This window comes from Macaca thibetana, chromosome 11, assembly GCF_024542745.1.
Source record: "Macaca thibetana thibetana isolate TM-01 chromosome 11, ASM2454274v1, whole genome shotgun sequence".
In the NCBI taxonomy this organism is placed as follows: domain Eukaryota; kingdom Metazoa; phylum Chordata; class Mammalia; order Primates; family Cercopithecidae; genus Macaca; species Macaca thibetana.
The window spans coordinates 26259441-26272130 of NC_065588.1; the positions used below are offsets into that span (position 1 = coordinate 26259441).

Consider the following 12690-nt stretch of genomic DNA (forward strand, 5'->3'; position numbering starts at 1 on the left):
TCTAAAACTATGTCTATATCAGGTAAAAACATGACCTCTAAAGACTGTAACACGGTGCATTTTTCTTTTTAAAAAGCTTGCTTTAGGATGAAATTCTCTCAGTTGTGCTTCTATGTGACATTTCCATTCAGAAATGTCTTGAAAATAAATGAAGATGTTATGAGAATTACAGTGGACAAAATGCCCTTCCTGACTGGCTAATCTAGTGCAATTACTGATCTCATCTGTGTTATCACACTCGCAGACATGCCAGGTGCCTTCCCCAACCTCCCCCAACATGCACACAAATGCCTGGATTTTTTAAAATCAGAAATTCTCTTTGTTCTCCATCACACATTATTCCTGTTTAAGGTTTTCAACTTGAAAAACTTCAAGCCATCTTGGATTTTAAAGTAATGGTAGATTTTTCTTCTGGAACATTTATCTTATGTGGAGAAGCACTTACTATAAATTGGTGAATACAGAGCTTACTCCCTTTACCTGATGCAATAGATTTGATGGAGTTTCTATATTCCAAGTCAACATCACTATGGCTGTTTGCTTGTGTTGCTGGGTTTGTAAACATTCAATAAAAGTCTAGTTGTCTATAACTCTTGGGATTAGAAACTCTTAATTCCTTGTATTTGTATACATCTACCTTGCATTTGTATGTATCTACAATTCCTTTTATTTGTATACATCTACCATAATGGTGATTTAGGGGCACTGTGAAAGCAAGAATTATTTTTAAAATTGTCAAAGAAAGGTCAAATTCTGTCCCTAATGATTTCCATATTTTGCTCACTTTATTTGGGGGCAAAAAAAATCAGCTTTAGAGCAGCCAAACACCAGACTTGAAGCCCAGCTTCCCCTTTCCCTAGTGCTGCCCCGTGGCAAGTGACTTCACCTTTCTCAGCTTCATTCTACCCATCTTTCTCTTATGAATAATCCTATCTAGCTTATAGGTTTCTTGTGAGAGTTGAACAAGACAATAAATGTACGTGTCTGGTGCATAATTTTTACTCAGTACCTGTTGCTGTTACCATCCACAACAGCAACGAAAACAATAATAATACCTTGGAAATAGTCTGTGTGGAGCATATGCTATAATTTTTGTTAGCCAAATAATGGGAAAACCCATTACTCAATTACTACACCTTTTATTATACAGTTAACATATGTAGATTAGTAGACATGTGCATGCACACATCCATACATACTGCACCTGAAATGTTTTTTAATTTTAATATTTTTAGAGCCTTTAAGTGAACCATGATGCACCTGAAATCTTTAAGGAGAGGTTCTAGAATTTAAATCCTTTTGTACATGTGCACATATACTCTCAAGGTCAATACTTCCTCACATCTTCTGAAAGGTAGGAAGAAACATGGGCACATAACTATGCTATATGGGGGACTGTCTCAAACTTGAAGATGTTTCTGGTCGACTGAACACCATCCTAACCTAGGGCACCCATGGTTTATAGCTTCTTCTTGATTGTGTCAGGACGGGCTCAAGGTCAAGCTCACATTAGCCACAAGAAAGGGAGCACTTTGGAGAAAGCAGAAATGGGTTTGACTCTGGGGCAGCTCGGGGATGCTTTATTTCGCCTCCCAGGTCTCACACAGCAGGCTTCCCACAACACCTGGTAGCACCATCGCACAGCTGGGTATTTTGACACTGAGCAGCAAAGTTCAGTAAAAGGTTTCGCTAATGTGTATGCGACGCCCTCCCAAATATGGCATCGTCACATTTCAGTCTCTTACCCAGTTTGAGTTTCACAGACTGATGCTATAAACTGGTTTCATTATTTTTTTTTTCATTTAAGTTAATGTTTTTATTTTCCCTGGAATGACTACATTGTTTCTTTGTCCTGTATATACAATTTATATATCCTTGAAAAAGAGCTCGTTTACAAGTGTGCTTTTAAAACGGAAGCCAAATGAGAAGCATTTTAAAATTTTTGTGCAAATACTTGTACATGTTTAATTTGGGGAGTCATCTGCATCATTATAATGTATTTGCTTACTAAAAAAATATTTTAAGGGAAACCCTTGAGGCCCCACGGTTGAGAATATTTTGTCATAAACGAGCATAAAGCCAAATGCTGAGTGTTAGTGGATTTTGGAAAGAGGCATAAGGCTTTCGATTTTTTTAGCCCTCTCTTAAGACCTGGAAAGGGACAGTCCTCACAGGGATTTGTGATGTATTCTGCAGGAGGATAATTTTGCCTCTGGGAAAATCAGAGCCAGGCCAAAATCACTCCTGGGATTTTGAAGTCTGAAGTCACTTGTTTGGCTCTGCTCACTGGAGAACTCAAGAATGCTATTCATCGGCCAGTGTGAACAGTGGTTGAGAAATGACTTGCTGTAATAATCATTTCCAGAATTTTTTGAGATACAGAAATTCTTCCGCATTGCTTTTCACGCACTGGAATGGCACATTTTGGTGGGCTTTTCAGGTGGAACTTAGGAAAAAAAGGGGCAAGTCTATATTTTAATATTTCTATGACTGTTCTTTCTCTCAGAGAACGCTTGAGTGCCCTGTTAGTCTTTTGAACAGGTTTTCTTGAGGAAAAAAATACAACTGTGCTATAATGCCAGCATGAGATCAACTTTTGTTAAAATACCTAGGCAAAACCACCAAACATTGCTAAATCCTTTTGGAGAGGCTAGAGAGAAACTGAAGGAAGTTACAGTTCATTCCAAAATATTTAGATTAGAACTGGCATTATTTCCCTATTTAGATCTCTTCTCAACCATAAAAGAAAAATCACATACCTTGTGTTATTTTTCTCTTGCTGTTACCCAGCACAACTGCCCTCTTAAAGTCCTCAGTTGGGTTCTAAGCTTTTCTGAGGCACCCTTTCACAGAAAGCTTTCGCTATTGCATTGAAAAACAAATCATTTATTCATTCAACACTAAATACCTAGTGTGTGTCAGGCACTATTCAGAGTTCTTGGGAGTAAATCAGTGAACAAACAGACAAAGCTCCCTGCCCCCATGGAGCTTGCAGTTTAGCTCATGCAGAGGATCTAATTTACCTTTGCATGACAAGACCTGACCCTCAGCATACTTAAAGGTTCCCCGTGGTCCAGGGGGATCTAGTACAAATTTCTTGTAACAGGGCTGCACAATTTTCTAACACACTATGCTACATGTGGATAAAATAAATATATCTTAGAATTTTGTCCATACCTGGTCACATCTTCCTCATGTGCCCCTGCGTGGTAGAAAATAAAAACAAAACGAAGCAACTAGAATTTGTCTCATCCAATGCAGTAATGTAACCATTGCTTTTGGATAATGCTTAGTCCCTAGATTGAAAGAGAGAAGGAGGGGAAAGAGATGTCACACCAGATAATACTTTTGAATCCTGAAAGAAGAATTTCTCAATATTTTATGCTATTCATAATTCAGTGACTACAAACGCAATACACTTTTAAGTCTAATCTGCATTATTGACATTTCCCTCATCATTTTCTTCATTCTAGGCAATCCACAAAACAGTAAGTGAAGAAGCCCTGATCTGTCACATTTGCTCATTTCCATGGTGTAAATAGTCCCACCGTGGCTAATTTAAAGTAACCAATGTGAGGTCACTGCTTGCAGGAAAGATGTGCACCAGCTTACCATTAAGTAATGTTTCCACCAAACAGATATGTAGCCATCAATAACCTCAAGATCATAGATAACAATAAAAAATGTGGTATAAGTAAAACAATTAGGAAGTGATAAGTTTTAGGCATGTGTTACTTTTGCCTAATATAATTTATATAATTGTAAATTTCTAACATTTAATTTTTAATAACGGCTATGTTTAGCAACTGGCTTGCAAAATTCCTGACAATTTAATAATCAGCTCTCAAAAGTCACTATGTCAGGGCAAAACCACGGTAATCATAAATGCCATCTCTCCCTTATCACTCTATTTTAATCCAACAGCCAATCATGCAGACTCTACCTCCAAAACATATCTTGACCACTTCCCTACTGCAACAATAGTTCTCATCACCCTCACCATTCACCTGTATCCCTGCAATAGCCTCTAGCTGTTCTCCCTAGTTCATTCCTTATCTGTGTCTCATAGTCCACTCTCCCACACAGGAGCCAGTCATATTTTTAAAATGTATGTACCATATCACTTCCCATCTTAAACCCTTCAACGTCTTCCTGTTGTTCCTAGAAGAAAACTCAAGCTCTTACTATGCCCAGTAAGGGCCTATCTTATCTGGCTGCAGCCTCCCTTCCAACTTCATCTTGCCATTGTCTGACTCAGCACTTCATTCCAGTCATGCTGGCCATTTTTCTTCTCCTAAAACATACCTGCTGTGTAGCTGCTTCTGGGCCGTAGCACTTGTTCCCTCTGCCAGGAATGCTCTTCCCCCACAGCATTCCAAGGCTGGCTCCTTCTCATTGTTCAGGTTCTAGCTGAAGTATCATCTCCTAAACGAAATCTGTCCTGACTATTTTGTCTAAAGTGAACCCCATTCCCCATACCACCATTCTCTGTCATATTCCCTTGTTCTCAGGAACTCAGGAAAATTAGCCTCTAAACCTCAGTTTTCTCATTTGTTAAATGGAAGTAACTGTAGTGCACATTCCTCATAGGGTTGTGAGGATCAAACGAGTTAATATATGTAAAGCACTTTGAACCCTGCTTGGATCTTTTAAGCACTATCTATATAAGTTTAGCTGCTAATATTATCATCATCATTTTTATTGAAGTATTATTATAATCTTCATTATTATTGGAGTATTCAAAGTATCTATCACTGTCTAAGAATATTTTATCTATTTGTTTGTTTTCTTATTTCCTTTCTCCTCTACTGGCATTTGAGCTCCATGAGAGCAGTGACCTGGAATGATTCATGCCCTGCTGTGTTCCGTCACCTAGAATAGTGCCTGCCACACACTAAGTACTTAAATATTTTTTGAATGAATGTGTGCATAAATGAATAAACACAAGAACTGCTGGTGACACCATTCTGAGCCTTGGTTTATTTTTAGAAAATGTGATTACAGAGGCTTGCAGTCAGCGTGGTTGGAAGGACACAACCTTTTTTGTAGGTGGTGGAACTTCTGGACTCCTGTTGCATGTCTGTTGCAAGGTCTTCCACGAATTCTGGTTTCTAGTCCTTCTTGAGTGCTGAGTAGCTGATGTCCCAGTGGTCCCAATCATCAGGACTATTGTGGCTATGCTTAGCTCTCATAGTGAAGTCTAAGTTGTGAGAACTAGTAGCTTATGGTTCCTCCTGATGGAAGGATAGTGCTTAATAAGATCCAAGCAGGGTTCAAAGTGCTTTACATATATTAACTCGTTTGATCCTCACAACCCTATGAGGAATGTGCACTACAGTCACTTCCATTTAACAAATGAGAAAACTGAGGTTTAGAGGCTAATTTTCCTGAGTTCCTGAGAACAAGGGAATATGACAGAGAGTGGTGGTATGGGGAATGGGGTTCACTTTAGATAAAATAGTCAGGACAGACTTCTTTTAGGAGATGATACTTCAGCTAGAACCTGAACAATGAGAAGGAGCCCAGAAGCAGAAGAACTATGAGCTATGATTCCTGAAGCAGCCAAGGGCAAGGAAGGTCAGTGCCTCTGAACATTTGTTCTGCTCAGTGAAAGAACTCAGTCATGGGGTACCCCTTGTGGAAAAACTTGGAGCAGCCTCAGAAAGACTACCATCCTTTGCTTTTGTAGTGGTTACATTTAGAGCAGATATGTGCAAAAAAACCTATGGCAAAAACCTTATCTTGGGCTTACTTCTCTTGAACCTGAGTAGTCACTCAAAAAGGCACTATGACAAGGCCCGTTTCTATATTTTTCACTTTTCATTTAGGTCCCTGATATGTCAAAATATGACAGGGTTCATGAAGATTTTCTGTAAGTCACCCTCGGTTGATCTGGAATACCAAGCTGCTTTACTCTACAGTAAGCTTTTTGAGGGCAGCCCATGTGTGTGATTCACCGTTACACACGAGTACCTAGCTCCGAGCCTTGCACTGAGCAGTAACCTATAGATGCAAGACAGACTTCCATGTTCAGAACAACATTGCGTTAGAGTACGGCACCTGAAATCTTAGTAGCCGGGCCTTGCTGAAACTCTGTAGAGTTCCAGGGAGATCCTCCCTGCCTCCTTCACCAGTGCCTCTTAAGGAGGCACTAAGCAGAAAGGAGGCAGGCTTTGGAATCAGACAAATGTGGCTTCAGGTTCTGGCACTAGTTAAATGACTTACAGAATGACTAATTAAGTGACCGTGGGGAAGTTACTTAACCTTTCTAATTTATAAAATGGGAACAAATGGTACCTATAACGATTAACTGAGATAGAGTAGGTAAATATTTCAGCTGAGAACCCAGTATCCTCTGTACATTCAATTATTGTTGATATGAATCTCATGGAGTGTTTTCTGTTTGTGTATGATCAGGATGCAGATTAAGGGGCAGAGAGGTCTAGGGCAGAGTAGAATTGGGCCCAGGAACATGGGGCCACATCAGATCCTGGACCAGAATTATATGAGGAAGTAGTGGGGTTTGGGCCCGAGGTTTGAGGGATGGTGATGGTAGTGTATGGTGAGGAAGCTGGGCATGACAGTATAATAACAGAGAAAAGAGTCTATGGAGCTCAGGATAGATTAATTTTTATAATGGGAAACTGTGTTAGTAGTGATATCTAGATCTCTATCAGATTACTAGAGAACATCTATTCTTTATGGAATATCGACTTTTTAGGGGGAGAAAAGCAAAACTATGTTCTATGAATATCAAATGAGAAGAACTTGGCAGATGGCTGCTTTTAAAGTTATAACTAGTGTATTCATGGTATACAGCAAGGCCATTGGGTAACACCTCTTTCTTCTTAAATTGGGTAAATCAAATAATAGTGAATCACAAGTTAAAGTTACTTGTTCAGACTGATCAGGGAAAGGTGAATTAGAAGATGAGAGGGTGAAAATTGAAGAAGAAACAATTACTAACACGGAAAGGAGGGCTGCAGATGACAGGGATGGGAGCACGTATCTGGAAATGGAAGGGGATGGTGTTGTGGACAGAGGAAAAGAGCAAAAGATCATCAAACCTTCAATAACATAAATGTGACCCTCACTTTACCCTTAAATGGTAATGGCACACAACCTGAAAGCCTCAAAAGGAATATGTACACTAACTTTAAAAAAGAGTCTTCATGCACCTCAGTAATAGAGTAATGACCACTGGATGGTTTTGTTAATATATGTGTAGGCAAGAGAGCAATTTGGCAGAAAGAGGAAGAGTTAATCTGAAAGAGGAAATTTGAAGCTAGAAGAACATGAAGGCAAATCATTCATGATAAATGTGAAGGAAAGAGCAAGATTTAATTATGAATCAGGGGCACAAAAAATAGAGCTAACATTAATGGCCACTTACTGCATATGAAGCCCACTGTGCTAAGCTTTTCCCAGGTACCATTACATTGTTACCACAGCAACCTGTGGGGTGAGTCCTGTTGATAGCCCCAGTGAACAGGGCAAGTCAGTAGTTTCCTTGTGATAGAGCTGGCAGGTAGAAATTCTGAGTTCTGAACCTCACCTCTCTCAGACAAAAGCTCCTGAGTGTAACCATTCAGCTGAAGTGCTTGCTCAAAGGGCTGAGGAAAGATGAAGAAGAAGATTGGGAGCAGATTGAGAAGGAAAGTGCAAAGAACTTTGATGGTAAAGAATCTTAGAATGAAAGTAAGACATGGCAAAGAACAAAAGGAAGAAAGCATATCTAAAGGAGTAAAGAAATCAGTATTTGTTGGCTACCTTGTGTGATTAAGATGCACGAATACAATCTCCTTTTAGTTCACACCAGAACTCCGTGAAGTACACATGACTTCCGTTTACACAGATGAGGAGATACAAGTTCAGAGAAGTCACCGTTAATCACATAGCTCACAAATACCCGAGCCAGGATTAGAACCGCTGTCTGCAGCATTAGAAAGCCCACAGTATTTTCATTCGAACTTGGGAAAGGAAGTGCTAAGCCAGGGTGTGAGGGAGCAGAGATGGCATCTACCTCGAATGGTAGGGTAAAGATGCAAATAAAGCATGACTAGAAAGACAAAAAAGGGAAATGAGAAAGGGAGGACCACAGAGTGATAATTAGCCTCACACCACCTGTTCTTCCTTTGACTGAAGAGGTCCCTCATGGAGGCTGAGTAACAAACAAAGCAACCGAGTAGCTCAGAGAGGCCCGCGGATTCTTCCACTGGTCATCGCCTGGAATGTTCACTGACAGCGAAACATGTGATGCGGAGAAACCCCTGACAATGACAAGAAAGATTCCAGACAATTGACACACTGCTGACTGTGACAGAAGTTTCATAGAAAATAATTTTTAAAAGGGACAAATATAGAGAGCAGCTCAGGAAGACACGCTCTGTAAAGGTGGTTGGCAGGAAGTACGGTTGCTGTAGAGGACACAGCGAGATCTAGCTGGACATGAAAAACAACCCTGTGAGGTTTGTAGCGTAGGTTTGTGTATCACGGTTTTGCATATGAGGAAACTGGCCCATAGCGTTTGAGGACTTGCCTGTGGTGCCTGAGTTTTAGAATCCAGGTGTCTGACTCTAAATCTAGTGTGCTGAATACTGTACCATTTTCATTTAAACAAATATATTTCTAATGGTAAATTTGAGGTATCATATATCGGGGGAAAAAGTTTCGAGCAGGGATCTTTACTTTGTTCTATACAGGTAGCTCTTTTCAGATGCTTTTTCGTGTTTAGTAAAAACAGCTCTGCTCTCCAGATGAATGGCATGCAGCCCAATCTTGTTAGTGCTGTTTTGTTTGTGGTAGCGTTTTCCAGGTGCAGATTCATAGCACCTTAACTTTGTATTGGCTAATAATTAACAAAAGTGGCTGCTGACTTCACAAAGTGATTGCAGATTTTACTGCAAGTTCTTTTGTTTGCAACTGTCTAGGATACAATGATCATGTGGAAGGTGGTTCTTTGATGGCTAATTCTATACCATTAATAAAGTAAACTGACTTCTGGGAAATACATTCTCACTCTTGGACCCTGGAGTCTTGGTTTTACACATAAGCATTTTTGAGTAAATTGGAGTGAATTAACTTTGGTCCATTCAAATTGGATCAACTCATCCTCAGGCCCACAAAAATTCACATTGGATATACTGTACTCATAATTATCAATGCCACACTGACACTCTCAGGCAGTTCAGATGACTCATTTTGCTTCTTTTAAAAAAAATCTGGGAGAATGCTCACACATACCCAGATTATTGTGCTAGGCTGAAAACACTAGAAATCATGGTCAAGGTAACTTTGAAGTCCCTGTTAATTGTCTCTAGACAGTTCATGGCTATATTCTATACCCTTGCTTCATTCTGCTTTGACAAAATGAATATTTCCCAGTTTTTGATTAGATTTAAGTGACTCAGTGACGCTATGGCAACCCTAAACTATGGGACAAAGGTCAATGTCTTGACCATTGTATGGCCTCTTTATGAAGAAATCAGCTGTTTCTTGGGTCCAGATGGGCAATGTACTCATTTCTCCTTTTAACATTTTATTTAGGATTCAAAGTATTTTCATAAGGAAAACCCCACAAATCTCATTATCTACCTTCTGACCTGTGGTAAAGTCATCATGAAGGAGCAGTTACTTTGTCTTTTTCTTTTTTTCCTTAAATTCCCAAATCTAAGGCAACTAGAAATGGAGAATAGGTTTTGTTTTAGGAGGCAGAAAATATGTTGATTTTAATTATTTCAAAAAACACAAGTAGGATATTAATTCGTGTAGCTTGATGTGATCATCTTAAATGCCAACTCCTATGCATTGTTCAGCTCTTTCCCACTTTATTATAATCTTTCTTTCTTTTTCCTTCTTTTCTTCCTTCTTTTCCTCCCTCCCATCCATCCTTCTTTCTTTTCTTTCTCTGTCTTCTTTTCCTCCTCCCTTCTTTCCTTTCCCTTTCTTTCTAATTCATTTGAATTTGTGAATCCTTACTTCCCACTATGGGCATTTCCTCCCCATAATATGCTAGTGTAGCGGCCTACCCTGCCCACGTTCTGTAAACAGACTCATAACCTTCCTGGGCACATCCATCTCCCCAGACAACAACCTGGTAGGAACTGAGAAGGCTTGACTGCTTGGTCATGGCCCCTCAGGCTCTGAGTGACAGGAACTCCTACCACCTGCATTACAGGATCTGCAGGAAGTCCCTCTGATTTTGCTGGTCCACTCTGAACAGTCTGCAGCAATTCTTTTGATAACCAGAAGAGGCAGATGAGTCCTGGCTGAGGAAGGCTGGGTAGAGGGTTGCTGCACACACACAGCTGAGGCGCCTCAGGGCAGGGCTGCTCCTGCAGCAGACCCCTGGAACCCCTTTTTGCTTTGTGTCTAGGACTCTCTGGCTTGCCCACTGCACACAGTGGTTCCTTTAAAGCAAGGTGTTGTGAGTCTTAGCTGAACGCTAGTACAATATTGGCCTCATACTATGGGCAGGACATTGACTGCCTGCTCTTGCCAGTAGAGTCCATTGTGTGGTCAAGCTCAGAGGCACAGAGGAGGAGATCTGGGGTCAGGATACCTTCCAATGCGACTGACAACAGCAGAGACAGCTGGTCAGGAGCTAGGTTAGGCCACGCTCTCCTTTGCCCTTTTGCTTTTCATTAAGTCTCCTCATGGGCACAGCAGCCATGTGACCAGCTCTGGGGTCAGGAAAGGCACCTCTGCACATGGCTGGAGCCTGGCTCCACTCAGCCCTGGCCAGGCTGGATGGGGAGGGGAGGTGGAGCTGCCTGGAGTGCAGAACCAGCCATGGGTTGTGACAGACTGACAGAGGGTGATGGGCTGAGAGGTGTGACCCTGCTGGGACATGCCCTGGGCAGAAAGAAGGGGTCATCTAAGGCCACAGAGGGGCCCCAAGGCAAACTCTCTGCCCAATGAATTAATTTAGTCATGCAGGCAGGAGTTTGGTTAATACCCTAGAAACAATGGTGGGAAAAATAAGTAAACTGGAACAGGCGGGGAAGATACCTAGGCAGCATGACCAGACTAAAGACTGGCCACCAGAAGAACATCAGGGGAGCCCATAGTGTCCCGGAGGTCTGGAAAGATGGGTTGTGTGCACTCAGGTGAAGATCCCACAGGTGGGGCAGGTAGAACAGTGCAAGGGGGATGCCCCACTGAGCCATCAGTGGTTTTGTCTTTCTGGATGATGGCAGAAGCTGTTCCAGGGTAGCTCATGTTTTAAGAAGTAGGATTCAGTCTGCACCCGTTCATGAGAATGGTTATGTTTACAAAGGCAGAAGGGCTGATGAGTGGTTGCAGGAATAGGTATGATTTTTTAGTACTCCTCTCCAGAGGACAGAATCCCAAATGGAAGCAGAACCTACAAAGAGGCAGATGTTGACTGAATGAAAAAAAACCAAAAAGCCCACTTCTAACATTCCAGCAGCAGCAAATGCTCCCTGAATGGCATCCTGAGTACCAAGCCCAGTGCCTGGGAGACAGTATCCATTCATTGAATGGGTAACTGAATGGATGGCCCTTGATCAGGATCCCCTATTAGAGAAGGGATCCTCTCTGTAAGAGTCTGGACCATGAAGGGGATTGGCTGTGACATCTGCCTCTTGATAAGCGTTTGTAGATGATTCCGCACGTCTGGGTAAACCTGTTCCTTGAAGCACTATCAGTCACTGAGGGCAAGACTGGGAAATTTCAGCACAAAGGTCTGGGGAGTGCAGAAGGGGTGAGAAGCTGGAACCAGATCTGTCCTGGTTGGAGCAGGCACTGCACTGTTTGATCCAGGCTACAAGGGATAGGTTGAACTCTATTTTCAAAGAGAGAATCCAACAGCATAGGGTGTCTCAGTCTATGATATTTAATATTTGATCAAGATAAAGAAAATAGGAAAATGCCCTTGTATACAAGTGAACCCTTATTTTATATTCCTCATTTACCCCTGTCCCTCCAAGTGGCCTTTTGCTATTAAATGAGCTTCCAATTTATTTTTAAAGTCAATTTATATTTTTTTGCGGGTCTAAGTAATCACTGCAATCTGAACATACAAATAACATCAATGTGTTCAGTTTCAAGATAAATCACTCTGCTATTTTACAATAAGAGCCAGGGCAAACTTATCTTTACATCAAATGCTGTCAATCACTTTGAAAAATTATGCAAGCAGCAATATTCAGTATAAACAATATCAACATACAGGGACTGTGTGAATTTTTCCTTTGTGGGATACAATTTGTCTATGGTAGTTCTTGAACCATTTTTCTTCCTTACTCATAACCTGCTATCATCCTAGTCTCCCTTATCTATTATCTTGACTGCGACTACCCATACCAGAACCACTACTATCTCTCATCTTATCCTGAGCCTCATGAAGGCCCCTTTCCCTCTTCAGCCTATTCCTAACACAGCAGTGTGAGTGGGCATTTAAAAAAATCAAAGTTAACCGGGTGCGGTGACTCACACCTGTAACCCTGGCGCATTGGGAGGCCAAGGGGGGGTGCAGATCACTTGAGGTCAGGAGTTCGAGACCAGCCTGGCCCACATGCCTGTCTCTACTAAAAATACAAAAATTAGCTGGGCATGGCGGCACACATCTGTAGTCCCAGCTACTTGGGAGGCCGAGGCAGGATGATCATTTGAACCCAGGAGGCAGAGGTCGCAGTGAGCTGAGATTGTGCCACTACATTCCAACCT

General features: G+C 41.3%; 3 protein-coding genes across 8 annotated transcripts in view; 2 read left to right on the forward strand and 1 right to left on the reverse strand.

The window, feature by feature from the left end:
* MED21 (mediator complex subunit 21) overlaps nt 1-12690 on the forward strand; it is a 1150573-nt gene that overhangs the window by 248474 nt on the left and 889409 nt on the right. The gene's annotated exons all lie outside the window — the stretch shown is intronic.
* BHLHE41 (basic helix-loop-helix family member e41) overlaps nt 1-12690 on the reverse strand; it is a 348201-nt gene that overhangs the window by 28366 nt on the left and 307145 nt on the right. The gene's annotated exons all lie outside the window — the stretch shown is intronic.
* The window catches only part of SSPN (sarcospan), a 112368-nt gene that overhangs the window by 26612 nt on the left and 73066 nt on the right, over nt 1-12690 (forward strand). The window lies entirely within an intron of this gene.